The sequence below is a fragment of the Pelodiscus sinensis genome, chromosome 1 (assembly GCF_049634645.1).
Source record: "Pelodiscus sinensis isolate JC-2024 chromosome 1, ASM4963464v1, whole genome shotgun sequence".
Taxonomy (NCBI): domain Eukaryota; kingdom Metazoa; phylum Chordata; order Testudines; family Trionychidae; genus Pelodiscus; species Pelodiscus sinensis.
This window is the reverse complement of record NC_134711.1, coordinates 155,214,357-155,229,278: the sequence shown is the minus strand read 5'-3', so window position 1 is coordinate 155,229,278 and position 14,922 is coordinate 155,214,357. Positions and strand designations below refer to the sequence as shown.

Here is a 14,922-nt window from a genome sequence, read left to right as displayed (position 1 = left end):
CCCTGGCCTTGCAGAGGGGAGCAGGGTTTCACACACCTGGGCCCCTGGGGTAATAGTTCTTGTTTCACCACAGCCGCAGCACCTGGGACTGCAGGGCGCACCACCCCGCCTGCAGCAGCCGCCCGCGCCCGGGCCAGCAGGAGAGCCAGGAACCAGGAGGAGTACCAGAGGCGGCACCTCCGGTTCCTGGAGCAACAGCTCTGTTTCCAGGACCACTGGGTCCAGGAGGACCTGAGGCTGCGCCGGAGGAGCTTCGAGGCACTGGAGGAGCAGGGCCGTGCCCTGCGAGGCCACCTCCAGAGCCTGCTCGACCGCTTCCCAATTCCTCCTGCTCCCCCTGCTCCCCCTCCTCGTCCCCCTGCTCCCCCTGCTCCCCCTCCTGATCCTGCTTCTGCTTCCTCCACACCCCCCGTCCCTCCTGCCCCACCCTCCACAACCATTCCCCACCAATGCCCCCGGACCCGCAGTGTTGTGAGACAGGAGAGGCAGCCAGACCCCCACCCCTGAGCTTTCCTTTCCCTTCTTCCCTTCCCTCCCCTTCCAGCTCCCTCGTCCCAGGTTTCCCCCTCCCCTCTTCCACCCTCCTTCCTCCCTCCCCCCACCCCAGTTATGTTAAATAAAAAGACGTTTTTGTTTGAAAAACAGGTGTCTTTATTTGACAGTAGGTAGGGAGGGGAAAGGGGAACGGGGGTAGGGTGGAAGAAGGCCCCAGTCCTCCTCCTCCACCAGGAAGCTCTCCCGCAGGGCTTCCCGGATCCGGATGGCCCCCTGCTGGGCTTCCCGGATGGCGGCGGTGTGAGGCTGACTGTAGTGGCCAGCCATGCAGTCAGCCTCAGCCATCCAGGCTGGCAGGAAAGCCTCCCCCTTTCTCTCACATAAATTGTGGAGCACAAAACATGCTGCCACCACGGGAGGGATGTTGTGCTCGGCCAGGTCCAGACGGGTGAGGAGGCATCGAAAGCGGGCTTTCAGTCGCCTGAAGGCCTCCTCCACCACGATGTGGGCCCTGGTGAGCCTGGCATTGAAGGCCTGGTGGGAGGGATTGAGGTGCCCCGTGTAGGGCTTCATCAGCCACGGCTGCAGTGGGTAGGCGGCATCCCCCACCAGGCACACGGGCATGTCACGTCCCCGACTCTGATGTGGCGGTCGGGGAAGAAGGTCCCGTCCTGCAGCCGCTGCACACGGAGGAGTTGCGGTACACCCGGGCATCGTGTGCTTTGCCGGACCAGCTCACATTAATGTCCGTGAACTGTCCCTGGTGGTCAAACACGGCCTGAAGGAGGATGGAGAAGTACCCCTTGCAGTTCACGTAACAGGACGCATGGTGTTCCGGGGCACGGATGGGGATGTGCGTCCCATCGATGGCCCCCCTGCAGTTGGGGAAGCCGAGGGCGCCGAATCCCCGGATGACGGTGTCCGGGTTGGTGAGGCGGACCACCCTGCGGAGCAGCACCCAGTTGATGGCCTTGACCACCTGTGGAGGGACAGCAAAGCACCAATCAGTGGGGCGCCCGGGTGGTTGGGAGCATTCGTGCCCTGGCAGTGCCCCGCACCCCATTCCTGGAAGCAACCCCCCTAGCGGCGTGTAGTACGGCCGGGACAGACCGACCCCTCCGGTGCGGGGCGCTTTCGCCTCCTTCTGCCCCCCCCCTTTGTCCCTGGGGTGGCCCATCCCCTCCTTGCAGCCCCCTTCCTCCCCGGCGCAGTGGCCAACGAGTGCCATACCTGCATGAGCACCGCTCCGACGGTGGATCTCCCCACGCCAAACTGGTTCCTGACGGATCGATAGCTGTCCGGCGTGGAGAGCTTCCAGAGGGCAATGGCCACCCGCTTCTGGAGGGGGATGGCGGGCCTCATGCGAATGTCCCTTCTGCGCAGAGCAGGGGCGAGCCACTCGCAGAGCTCCAGGAAGGTGTCCCTCCTCATCCTGAAGTTCTGGGTCCACTGTCGGTCTTCCCAGCGCTCCAGGACGATGCGGTCCCACCAGTCGCTGCTGGTGTCCAGACGCCAGATGCGGCGGGGCACACCGGTGCCGGGGCGCCGCCGCGGCTGCTCCACGGCCCCCAGGGCGGCCAGGTGGAGAGGCAGGGGGCTGACGTGCACCAGGTGGTGCCAGGCACCTCAAGCCATTGGTGGCAGGCTTGCAGCAGCAAGTCCAGAAAGTGCACCAGAAGGTGCAAGGCGAGCTGTGGCTCCATGTTGCCACCTGCGGCAGCGTCCCTGAAGGGAAGCACCGACACAGATGGGCACAGAGATCAACGCTTTGCTGTCCCTCGGCGAGGTTGGCAAGCAAGCAGGAAAAGCTGAGAACCGGCTTTCCGGGGGGTCCCTTTAAGCACGAGCCTCAGATAGCCTCAGACAGCAGCCACACAAAGCAACTACTGACCTGATGCCCTGCCAGAACCGGTTTCAGCCGCCCTTAAATGCGCCCCTGCATCCAATCAGTGTGGACACGCTAGTTCGAATTAGCAAAACGCTAATTCGAACTAGTTTTTAGTTCTAGATGCGTTAGTTCGAATTAGCTTAGTTCGAATTAACTAATTTGAACTAAGTTAGTTCGAATTAGCGCTGTAGTGTAGACATACCCTTAGGTACAGATAATCAGTAAATAGGAAAGTAAATGATGTGTGGAACCAACATATGACAGAAAACCATAATCTTTTTGTAATATTGGTTAATCCTACCACCATTGGTAAACAGCTATTATGTAATTTGCTCCATTTTTGTGTCTATATAGCATTGTGTTGTATATGTCCAGGTATCATGTTGTATTTTAATTTAAAATGATTAAAAAGGTGAGGCTTCCTTCCCTTCTTTTAAAGCCTTTCCACAGTCTAACAGCTCTCATTTATTAGTGGAGCTATTTTAATGGTTGCAGTAGAGAACACTGGATGTTCCAAAAAGAATAACATTGACAAATTAACTTGAATAAGAGATGATGACAGTATGTGCAGATCATGGAGGAGATCCTCAAGGAATCCATTTGGAAGCATTTGGAAGAGGGGAAAGTGATCAGGAATAATCAGCATGGATTCACCAAGGGCAAGTCGTGCCTGACCAATCTGATTAGCTTCTCTGATGAAGTAACTGGTTCTGTGGATAAGGGAAAGTCAGTGGATATGATATACCTTGAGTTTAGCAAAACTTCTGATACGGTCTCCCACAATATTCTTGCCAGCAAGTTAAAGAAGTCTGGATTGAATAAATGGACTGTAAGGTGGATAGAAAGCTGGCTAGACTGTTGGGCCTAACGAATAGTGATCAATGGATCAATGTCTGGTTGGCGGCCAGGTTCAAACACAGTGGCCCAAGGATTGGTTTTAAGGACAGTTTTGTTCAACATCTTTATTAATGATCTGGATGAGGGGATGGATTGCACCCTCAGAAAGTTTGCAGGTGACACTAAGCTATAGGGAGAGGTAGATACATTGGAGGGCAGGGATAAGATCTAAAGTGACCTACACAAATTGAAGGATTGAGCCAAAAGAAATCTGATGACGTTCAACAAGGACAAGTGCAGATTTCTGCACTTGGGACAGAAGAATCCCAAGCATTGTTACAAGCTGGGGATTGACTGGCTAAGTAGTAGTTCAGCAGACATGGGGAGTACAGTGGATGAGAAGCTGGATATGAGTCAACAGTGTGCCCTTGTAGACAAGAAGGCTAATGGCATATTAGGGTGTATTAGAAGGAGCATTTCCAGCAAATCTAGAGATGTTATTATTCCCCTTCATGTGGCACTGGTAAATAACCCTTATTCCTCATAAAATGAGGTTTAACAGTTATATCAGAAGAAGGGTGTTCTCCTGAAACAACCTCATCTACACCACATTTTGTATTTCGAAATAGTGCCATAACGCAATTATGCAAATGAAGCACAGGATATTTAAATCCCAGCTTCATTTGCAATTTCAAATGTCTTTGTTTGCATCCCTCTCTCAAAAAATAGTGCAAGTGTAGACGTACCCATAGTTCCTATTTCTCATATAGTGCTCTTCATCAGTAGAGCTTCAAATATTTTATAAACAGAGGCAAGTAACAATATCCCCATTTTGCAGATGAGAAAACTGAAGCACAAAGAGGACTATAGCTTTCAGATTCCAAGTCAAGGTGAGAAAGTAAACATTTTTTGACCAGTTCTGTCTGTCTAATTTCCACCTGGAAATGGTTACTGGAGAGCATCATTGATTGTGAGGCTGTTTGCCATTTTAAGCCACATGCTTAAAATATGTGGAACCTCTGACAAATTCTTGAGAGTACCATCCTTTACGCTCTCACCATACTTGTATATGTGTCGTGCCAATAAAATGCTATTGAGTCATGAGCTGAAGAAGCAATTGGGAAGAGTCTGCCTGGTGTCTTGTACCATAAATGCTCTCGTAGTTAGATGCCACACGCAAATGATCTGGTAATCCCCTTCTTCCCTTAATCTCTGATTCCAGGACTCAGGAGCACTAACTGATCTTGGTCCAGCTCCAAAGAGTATACAGTAAAACTCCAATAGTCTGGCATCCAATAGTCCAGCACTCCTGATAGTCTGGCATCAAAATGGCAAGAGCCTAGTGAGTGAGCTTCGGCAAAAAATGAGTCACAAGGTAACAGTGGCAGCAGCTGAACTGAGCGAAAAGGGTAAAAAAGGGTTAAAAAAACTAAAACATTACAGTATACTGTATACAGTATGTACAATAAAAAGGGTTAAGAATACTTTATAAACAGTATATACTGTATACAGTATATACATAACCATCTTATAGTACCTCCTGATACTCCGGCATATCTGATAATCCGGCACCACCTAGGTCCCAAAGGTTCTGGATTATTGGAAGTCTACTGTATAAAGTTGCTTAGGGTATGTCTACACTACCCCGCTAGTTCGAACTAGCGGGGTAATGTATGCATACCGCACTTGCTAATGAAGCCCGGGATTTGAATTTCCTGGGCTTCATTAGCATAAGCGGGGAGCCGCCATTTTTAAATCCCCGCTGCTTCGAACCCCATGCAGCGCGGCTACACGGGGCTCGAACTAGGTAGTTCGGACTAGGGTGCCTATTCCGAACTACCGTTACTCCTCGTGAAACGAGGTGTACCGGTAGTTCGGAGTAGGCACCCTAGTCCGAACTACCTAGTTCGAGCCCCGTGTAGCCGCGCTGCATGGGGTTCGAAGCCGCGGGGATTTAAAAATGGCGGCTCCCCGCTTATGCTAATGAAGCCCGGGAAATTCAAATCCTGGGCTTCATTAGCAAGTGCGGTATGCATACATTACCCCGCTAGTTCGAACTAGCGGGGTAGTGTAGACATACCCTTAGAAAGTAGCTATATAGCAGGGGAGATAAATGTATATTCTTACAAAGTCATGTTGAACAGCTACTGACTATACAATTCACCCCTGATCTGAAGGACTCATGTCCACACAAAGCTCTATGCAATGATTAAAATCTCACTCTAGCCCTTAATATGGAAAATTGACCACAAAATTGCATTGGCATGGTCTCCTTCCTAAAAGATCTCTTTGGCCAGCTGAATGTTCAGCTCTTCTGTGCTGCTAAATCTAAACTGACCAAACCAAAAGCAATGTTAAGAGTATATCTGAGCCATGAAGTTGCTGTTCTGTAACAACCTTCGTTCTGGTCACAATGTAAATGAAATTTAAAAAGGGAGAGAGGGTGAAGGGAAACCAACTAGCTGCAGAAATACCTCTGAACCGTATAGCATGAGCCTTTGTTATTGCAAAAGTAGTAAACATTGTCCTCCTGCACCCTTTACCCTATTTCCGTTAGCCTCTACTATGGACTTGAAACTCTTTTTGAGCCAGACACCTGTCATGATTTGCCTGTAAATGGTAAAGTACCTGTATGGTGCTGCATTAATAACAATGCATATTGAAAACTAGAACCAACCTGACTCTTAATAATTGTAGTAGATGATGAGCTCTTAATTATAGTCTGCCTGCACTATGTTGGTAGCTATGGAAAGGATCCGGGCTTCACATGGAGAATATGGAATTAGAGACAATACAACCGGATCTTGTGTGTACAGAAGTCATGCTAATAGTCTAGTAATAAAAAGAGACTCTCCTAAAACATTGGTAGAACTGTATGCCAGGAATATTTGAAATTTTTCCATGAGGTAGCAGAGCATTTTTTTTTTTTGGTCTCATGTACAAGAGCGGGTCTCTGATCTGGGCCAGCATATATGGGGTTAAACTGAAACCTCAGTCTTGTGGGTTTTACTCAGCCTTCACTGTAGTTTAGCTTCTGTGGTTTATTGTTTACTGCTTTGCTCATATGTCTCGAAGCATATGATAGTGAAGTCAGTACAGTGTGCAACCTGAATTTCCAAACTGGATGAGTTGTGCCTTACTTGAGTAAGTGTAGAACTTAAGCACTGCTACCTAGATTTAAGATAAACTATCTTGAAACCAAAGTAGGATAGGAGCTGATGGGATCCAAAAGGATGAGTGAGGAAGGACAAAATACCCGTTGACCAGGCGGAGAAGTTGCCAGTAAACATGGCATTAAATGTTAGCCCTGTGTGACCAACTGCTGGCTAAGCCAGAGCTCTGCCACTCCAGCCAGGCTGAAAAGGCCAGTTGCAGCCAGCTGAGCAAGCCCAGGCCTGAAGGGCTAATGGAAGCAGCTGTGGACCTCATTAGCCAGAGGGCTAGATAAGACAACCAGAGGAGCAGGAGTGAGGCGCCAGGGTGTGGCTGAGTGTGCTCCCCAGGCAGAAGCAGAGGCTGGCTGAGTTAGCTGCTAGAAAACTAAAGCTCTGTAAATAGAAGGTGGTGGGAAACAGACAATAAAAGGCACTGGTGACAGCACCAGGAAGGGTCTCTGGCTGATTTGTAGACAAAGGAGTCCCAGGATGAGGGGCCTCAGCGAGAACCTTGTCACGCCTGACAAAACAGGTTATTTCAATGCTCACTTTCGTCAATTCTGTCACTCTGTGCAACACCTAATGAGCGAAACTAATTTTCCTGGCTAAGCCAGAGCTCTGCCACTCCAGCCAGGCTGAAAAGGCCAGTTGCAAGCCAGCTGAGCAAGCCCAGGCCTGAAGGGCTATTAGAAGCAGCTGTGGGCCTCATTAGCCAGAGCAAAGGGAGGAGCCAGGGTGTGGCTGAATGTGCTCCCCAAGCCAGAAGGAGAAGCTGGCTGTGTTTGCTGTAATCCAAAAGCTTTGTAAATAGAAGGAGGTGAGAAGTTGACCATAAAAGATATGGGTGACTGTACCAGAGAGGGTCTCCGGCTGATTTGTGGGCCAGAAGATGTCCCAGGGCAAGGGGCTGGAAGGAGGGCTTTGATACACTGGACACTCATAAATGAATCTCCAAGTCATTGTTTTGTTTCAGACCAATTCCACAAGCCAAATACACAGAGAAGGGTTAGAACTTAACTTCATTCATAAGTTTAATTCTTATGCAAACGGATGAACTGGGGTATCAGATGGCTTGCTCATTATCTTCCACATTTTAATGACTTAACCAACTGTGACGGGGTGCAGCAGACAGCCCCAAAAGACGCCGCACCCTGCACCATGGCTTCGGCCCAAGATGGCGCCGCGCCGGTGGAGCAGGCGTGCCGGGGCTGTTTGGCAGCCGTGGCAAGTGCCGGCACAGTGGCGCAAGGTGACCCGGCTGGTGGGCAGAGGACAGCGCCTGCGCAGCAAAGCAGGACAGATAGATCGGGGAGGGGCGGACAGCGCCTGCACGGGGGCAGGAGTCTGCTCAGCCGACAGGAGGCATGCAGCACTTGCGCTGGTGTTCTAGGGAGGAGGACACAGACTTCAAAAGCTGGTGGTAGCTACCAGGAAAGGGGGATGGATGAGTGCCCGGCTAGAGGACGCAGAGTCAGAGGTGTCAGATTCCCCCACTCCTGCTGATGTCAGAGAACACGCAATGGTCAGCATTAAAGGCTCTTGGTAAGTGATACCCTTGGTCTGGACTGTGATTAAGGGGAAAAGAGGGGGAACAGACCAATGATACCAATGATGGGCAGACCATGGTCCGAGCAGTTTTAATCCTGGATCCAGAGCCAGCAGGTACTACAATCTGGATCAAGTGTGTGCACGGTGAGGCCCAGCCATACTCCACATCATGGGTACGGATCCAGGACAAGGTAGAAAAAGCGGTGTGCCAGGTGGTGCTGGCTCCACAACTGGCCTACTTAGTACTACTAGGGTGCGACTGGTCTGGATTTACCCGAACCATGGCTCCAGCAAAGTCTGCCTGAGGCTAGTAGACCAACAGTGAGTGATATCCTAGGGTGTGTCTAGACTACATGGCTCCGTCAATGGAGCCATGTAGATTAGGCAGGACGGCAAAGGGAAATAAAGCTGCAATTTAAATAATCGCCGCTTCTTTTAAATCAAAATGGCCACCGTGCTGTGCCGATCAGCTAGTTGTCGGCGCAGCGCAGCGCAGCACAGCAGTCTAGATGGGAATCTGCCGACCCCAGAATCCTTCGTCGGCAGATCCTTTATGACTTGTGAAACGACCCCGCACTACGGCTTCGGCCCAAGCCAGCGCCGTGCCACGCCGCGCTGGTAGAGCGGACATGCCGGGGCTGTTCGACAGCCGTGGCAAGTGCCAGAGCAATGGCGCAACATGACCTGGCTGGCCAGCTGAGGACGGCACCTGCGCAGCAAAGCGGGACGGCTAGATCGGGGAGGGGAGGACAGTGCCTGCGCGGGGGCAGGAGTCTGCTCAGCAAGCGGGAGGCATGCGGCTCCTGCGCCAGCATCCTGGGAAGGAGGATGCTGGCTTCAAAAGCTGGCAGCAGCTACCAGGAAAGGGGGGTGGATGGGTGCCCAGCTAGAGTATGTGGATTCGGAGGTGTTAGATTCCCCCACTCCTGCTGATGTCAGAGAACACACAATGATCAGCATTTAAGGCTCTTGGTGAACGATACCCTCCATTTGGACTGTGATTAAGGGGAAAAGAGGGGGAATAGACCAATGGTACTTCCTCCTGGCAAGGGGAGATTGTTAACAGCAACTAACCAAACAACTTAGGTGTTAACAGTTATCAGCCTCTTGTAACTGTTTAGTCTTTAAGGTGCTACTAGACTATTTGTTGTTTCTTTATTTTTTCCTGTTACAGACTAACTTGGCTACTCCTCTGAAGCTTATCTACTTACTGTCTCTCTTTTTTCTTTCTTTTCCTCCCCCCCCCCCCCGCCTTTCTCTTTCTCCTTTTTTTTCCTTCTCTTCTCTCCCTCCTTCCCCCTTCCCTTATTTATTCTTGGATCTGAACTTCTAACACTCCATTCATCTGAAGAAGTGGGTTGTGCCCACAAAAGCTCATGATACCATCTACATGTTTTGTTAATCTTTGAGGTGCTACTAGACTATTTGTTGTTTTTTAAGTTTTTCCTAAATTAATATGTTAGTCTAAATGTTGTCAACAATAAGAGTAATTTACCTTTAAAATAGGATTTAGCTCCTGTTTTATGAACCACATGGCAATCCTAATAGGAAATATTCTGATTGCTTGAAGAGATTCTTTTAATGAAATCTGAATTAGCGTTTATGGAGTTTTTAGGGGTGAGGGGGAGTTGGCTGTCTCTTCCCCCTCCCATCAAGTTGCCAAAAATAGTACAAAATAACACAATTCTGTTGGCTTTCATGATCTGGATCCCTGTCAACTTAGTTGGCTGGCCCATCAAACAACCATTAGATGATGATGGCTTTCTGTGTCCAACAGATTGAATTGAATTGAGAATTAGCTGTTAGTGTAGAAGGGAAAGATTATGGGTTATAGTGTACCTTCTGGGGCAGGCAGTCCCACTGTAGCATCTACCTAGCAGCATAATATTTTCAAGTCTGATTCAAAGTGTACTGAAATAGCTATTTTGAATTTGGTGTTACTCTTCGTAGAATGAGGTTAACCAAAATCGAATTAAGGGCACCGCTAGTTCCAATTAAATTCAAAATAGTGGTTTGCATCTATAGGTGCTATTAAAGTTAATTTGAAATAATGGCTGTTATTTAGAATTAACTTTGCCATGTAGACATACCCTCACTCTCCAACCCCTGTGCTTAATTTCTTGAGATTGCTTTTGTTACAGTTCATACAAAAAGAAGTTGGAGATGAAGGGAGATCTTAGGAATTGGACAGGCTCAGGAGATCTGGGTCAAATCCCTGTCACCAGAGCTGTTGAATAACAGATTTCTGAATCTTTGGCCATTCCAAAATATCAAGGGATTTTGTTTAATGAGTGTTTAATACTTCCTTTTAACTAAGCCTGAAGAAAATTTCTAAACAGTTCTTTGAAACCAATGCTTTGGGAAATGCTCATTTAGAAAATGTTGAAATGTTTCATATCATCTATTGGAATTCCTCCATTTGTTCAGTTTTTTTCCCCATGTGAAAATTTTGGCCAAACTGATGTGAATGTATGAAATATTTCAATATCATCAAATCTTCATTTTTCTTTGTGAAGAGTTTTAGGTGAAAATTTTCACCCACCTCTAGGTGTCATGCATGTACTGTATTATGCCGCACAAACTCAATTCCCCATCTATAATATGCAGATACTTACTTTTGCCCGTTATCTGTCTTTTGGGGAAAGAATGGTGTCTGACCAAGTCTGCATTTATTGTAACATGTACAATATATACATTCCACACAGCCCTAGCACAAGTCTCTAAGAGGCACTGCTTAGACAGGTAGAGCAAAGACATCTCTCTACATGCCCAAGGAGTATCCCTGTCTTCTCCCCTGCTCTGTGTAGAACAGAAGTGTGCCATTGCTGGAGACTTTTGCCACAGCAGAGAAAGTTCTGGAGGAGGGGTGGGAGGAATGGTCGACAGGGAAAGGAGCCTGCTCCAGTCTTTTCCTGCTGTGGTTAGCTAACTCACTGCAGTGTGGATTCAGCCTGCTTATCCTAAACACCACCATAGTGTAGCCAAGGCCTCCTACTATATTTAAAGTATGGTGCCTGACACAATAGGCCTTTGCTTTTGTTTGGAACCATGAGGCATTGTGGTAATACAAATAGCATAATCCAATGCAGAACTGTGCCTGTATATTGAAAATCTGATAACCTACAAGGTCTCCTTCTCCTAAAGGAGTTAAGCATTCTGTACAAATAGCTATTAAAAAAAGTTATACGGATTCTGCATAATCTGTGTGGAAATGAAAGCAGAAAGGAAACTGTGCAGATCCTATGAACCAGTAATGGATGAAAGAGAGATTTTTCCTGCATAAAAATGATAACCTTATTAATGCAGAAGACTAATGAAAACAAACAGCAGCCGTACATCACAATTCTATGGATTTTTCTTATTTACAATAGTCTCCAAAAGGAAAATCAAGCCTTAGGTGTCTGTCATCGATTACTAATCTTGCTATGACTAGGCTTAGCACAATTCAATTTTTATTTAGAATTTTGACATAAGATCAATGTTTATATTTAAGCAATTTTTTCTATTTGTATCGATTTAAATGTTTACATTTGCGGAAATTATAAGGAGAGGGGTCAGACTATTATTTAATGGCGGGAGACATAGATATTAAAAAAGTTAAGGCTTTAACTATTAAAACACATCAACATCACATGTCAAAGTCTGCAAAGTAAATAGCCGTAAATCATACTCTAAGTTCACAAGCAGCATTTTTCTTACTTTGTCTATTGGTTTAGATTTCTCTTATTGTTGATGGAGATATGTTTTCAATAGTTTGTGTATGTACAGAGAAATCTATTTACATTAATGTTTACTGATAAAATTCTAATCCTTCCAAGCCTAGTTACAAATTACCTTCTGCACTGATGGGGCTCTAACACTTAAACTGTAAGCAGTTGATCACAAACTTTTAAGTACCAGACAAAAAGATTTTGCTATTTCTACAGCTACATTTGAAGCTAGTGTTTCCTTTGCACCCCTGGAAGTAATACATAAGCACTACAAAGCAAAACTATTTCTGGCCCTTGCCATGGCTATATGGTTTTGGATTGCCCGATGGAATACCGGGGTATGGTTTCTGATCTTCAGCTGTTGTTCCTCAGATCTTTGTAATTTAATAACAGGTCATATTGCATAGTCATGTGGCACTACTTCACTAATCCAAAGATTTAAAACTCTTCACCAAATTCACTAAAATGATTTACATTAATGACCTATTTACACAAATAAAACAGCAAACTCCGTAATTTCCTAATTTGACCCAATCAAGCTGTGTGGGAAGAACTTGCTCAGCTTTCATCTATGCTTTTTTTTTCAATTGAGCTTCACATCATAATTTCTCTCAGCACATGTTACTAGCCATTAATAGAGAATTCAATCCTTTATAGGGCTGAACACATTGGCCCTTATCCAGTAAGATAGTTAAGCACGTAAGCGCTTTGTTGAACACATGCCAGAGTGCTCAGCATCTTGGAGTATCAAGCTCAGATGAAAATTTTTAAGGGCCTGTCTTCATAAATATTGCCTTGGAGGCAAACTGGGGTAAATCCCCCCCCCCCACACACACACACATACATACATACACACACATTAGCTTGCTGTACTCAGAGGCTGTCTACACACTGGCCACATAACCCGTAATAGCTTTGGAAATGAGAGAAGTCAGAATAGGGAAATGCGTGGGGGATTTAAATATCCCCCGCGGGATTGAAATAAACATGGCCGCCGCTTTTTTCCGGCTTGGGGAAAAGCCGGAAAAGAGCGTCCAGACTGGCGCGATCCTCCGGAATAAAGCCTTATTCCGGAGGATCTCTTATTCCTACTTGCAAGAGGGCTTTATTCCGGAGGATCGCGCCAGTCTGGATGCTCTTTTCCGACTTTTCCCCAAGCCGGAAAAAAGCGGCGGCCATGTTTATTTCAATCCCGCGGGGGATATTTAAATCCCCCGTGCATTTCCCTATTCTGACTTCTCTCATTTCCATAGCTATTACGGGTTATGTGGCCAGTGTAGACACAGCCAGAGTGTCCATGTGGATCCAGCTGATGGTTCCTTAATGCACTTTAGCTCCACCCTGCATTGGAACAGGAATTGAGCCAAGTGTTCCAAGGAACTGTTACTGCACATAAGCAGAATCCACATGGACATGCAGTTCACAGCAGTCTAGTACAAGGTAAATTCACACTTTAGCTTGCACTTAACTTAATGATTGTGTAGAGAAGCCATAAGACACTGCTTCAGTAAAGCTGGAGATCAGAGAGTGAAAATCAATATTTAGTGAAACTCTTACTATCTGGGGTTTGTTTCGGCTTAGGTTTCCAGTAGATCTAGTGACCAGACTTCAACAACAATAAAACGGGCACAAACCATAATTTTCATTCTTTGCTCTCAACATGGTCTGAAGAAGAGTAGCCCCTTGTACTGATGAGGATCCTGAAGCAATAAGGTATGTGATTTGCACTTTTTGACTCCACAACTGTTGGACTACAAGGTTCTGTCTAGACTGCAGGCTTCTTTTGGAAGAAGCTTTTCTGAAAGAGAACTTCTGGAAAAACTTCTTCTGAAAGACAGTGTCCACACTGACAAAGCACATCAAAAAAGCGATCTGCTTTTTCGAAAGATAGCGTCCACACTGAATGGATACTAACTCGCATTTCAGCTGTGATTACTGTGGACAGAGTGGCCACCAGGGCACCTGTACTTTTTCCTATTCTTCCGAAAGAACTCTCTCTTCCCCATCCACATGCCTTTTTCTGAAAGAGCTCTTTCAGAAAAAGGCTTCTTCCTCATAGAAAGAGGATTACCAATGCCGGAAAAAACCCTCTGTTCTTTCGATTTTCTTTCGGAAGAACACAATTGCAGTGTGGACGTAACTGGAGGTTTTTTTTGAAAAACGGCCGCTTTTCTGAAAAACAACTCTGTAGTATAGACATACCCCCTGATTTGGATCCAGTTTTTTAGCTTGAAAAGGCGAGGGAGGCAGGATCATTTTATTGGACCAATTTCTGATGGTGATAGAGACAAGCTTTCTAGCTTGCACACAGCTCATCTTCAAGTCTTTTTAACTCATGAAAGTCATTTTTCTCTAATTGCCAGGATTTTCAAAGTTCTTTTTAAACAGCTATTTTTGGCAGTTGGTAGGGAATAGAGGTCTGACTTTTTCCTATATTAAGATATCTATAGTGATAGTATCTCAGACCATTACTTCTTTAATGCTAAAACATTTATATCATACTTCTCATCGGAGGACATCAAAGCAGCTTATTTGCAATAATGATACTTATTAAAGACCTGTGAAGAAGTATTTGCACATTTTACAGGTGTGGACATTAAAGCCCTGCTCTCCAACCCTCTGCCGATAGTAAAAGAGAGTGAGTAGGGGTGGAGTGAGCTGGGCAGGCCCTCATAGAAGGGTCTCTTGAAACAGGGCCGTACTTAGGGTTTATGGCGCCCTAGGCGGGATTACTAAACTGGTACCCCTATGCCTGACTTGCTCTTCCACACCATCCCCTCCCTTTCCCAGAGACCCCAGCAGCCAACCCCCTCCCTCAGACTGTGCTGCAGGCAGCGCATTCGGCTCTCTCTAGGACCCAGCCCTGCTGTTACATGCTCCATTGCAGTTTTTCCCAATTTTATTCTGAACCAAGCTTTTCAGAATTTCAAGGACCCTCTAGGGTTTGTCGAGCAAAAAAAAAAAAAAAAGAACCCACCAATACATTAAAATCACATTCCTTCCCCAAGACCTCACCCCTTTGAGGTCCCATCTTCTCTGTTCCCCTCCTCTCCATCACTTGCTATCCCCAGCCACTATACACTCTCACTGGGTTGAGGCAGGAGGTGTGGGGTGGGAATGAGGGATTTGGGGGTGGGAAGGGGTGAGAAGTGCAAGCTTTGGGAGGGAATTTGGATGCAGAAGGGGATGTTGGCTCGGGGAGGGGGATCCAGGCTGGGGAGTGTTGGGCTCAGGTGGAAGGTTGGGGTGCTGAGCAAGCCACAGGCTTGTGGATGTGAGGGTGCAAGAG

General features: G+C 46.9%; 1 protein-coding gene across 1 annotated transcript in view; it reads right to left on the bottom strand.

Annotated features, from left to right (window-relative positions):
* LOC102445404 (uncharacterized) overlaps positions 1-14,922 on the bottom strand; it is a 67,537-nt gene that overhangs the window by 34,078 nt on the left and 18,537 nt on the right. The gene's annotated exons all lie outside the window — the stretch shown is intronic.